Genomic DNA, 878 nt, shown 5'->3' with positions numbered 1-878 from the left:
GATGATTGCATCAAATCAAAAATGAAAGTGACACACCAAGATTCTAAGTTTGGTGTGCCATTTATTTTTCTATGCAATTCATTCAAGCAACACTACTTGTCTGCATAATCATAATGCCTCTGCTGTTTTATTTTTTTCTTTTAATTTGACACTTTTTCATTCTACTTTCTTTAGTCATTTTTCTGTTTGCTTTCATTTTAGTTTGCTTATTTACTGTGTTTGTTAATACATTACCAAGAGAGATTTATTCATGACAGATTATTGGCTTGGTGATTGTCTTTAACATACAACAGTTTCATTTAGTTTTATTTTAAATAAAATTGACATATGATTGAATTCTAAGTTTGGTGTTGTTATGCAACAAAATTTGGTTCTAATTCTTACTAGATACTTGCATTAATTTCAAGTGAAAGTGTCACACTAAGTTTGGTGTGCCACTTATTTTTTTTTGCAATGTATCATGCACACTCTCTTATGTTTGCAATCATAGTGTTTTTGTTTCTCTGTGCCTTGATTGTTATCTTAATCTTGCCTGCCTAAACACATATGCTACTGACATCCTTTTGTGTGAGACATTCATGATCCATTTTAGACCCCACCACCATTGTTCTAATTGTTGCTTAAGGAAGAGCAAGCATTCTGATTTGGTATGGGAAAGAGAAGAATGGGAGGAAAATGACAACAATAGAGAAGATGGACTACAAGGTTGTAAAGTTCCTTTTCCTCTCATTTATTTCCAGCACTTTAAATTGCATGATTGTCTTTATATTTTCTGTATACATGTGTGATATGACTAAGCATAGCTTGAATTTGATTTACAACATGGTGCTGTACCATTATGACTACCAACTTGAGTTTTGTGAATTCAAAAGCAAAAA

This window comes from Arachis duranensis, chromosome 3, assembly GCF_000817695.3.
Source record: "Arachis duranensis cultivar V14167 chromosome 3, aradu.V14167.gnm2.J7QH, whole genome shotgun sequence".
Taxonomy (NCBI): Eukaryota; Viridiplantae; Streptophyta; class Magnoliopsida; order Fabales; family Fabaceae; genus Arachis; species Arachis duranensis.
This window is presented reverse-complemented; position numbering follows the sequence as displayed.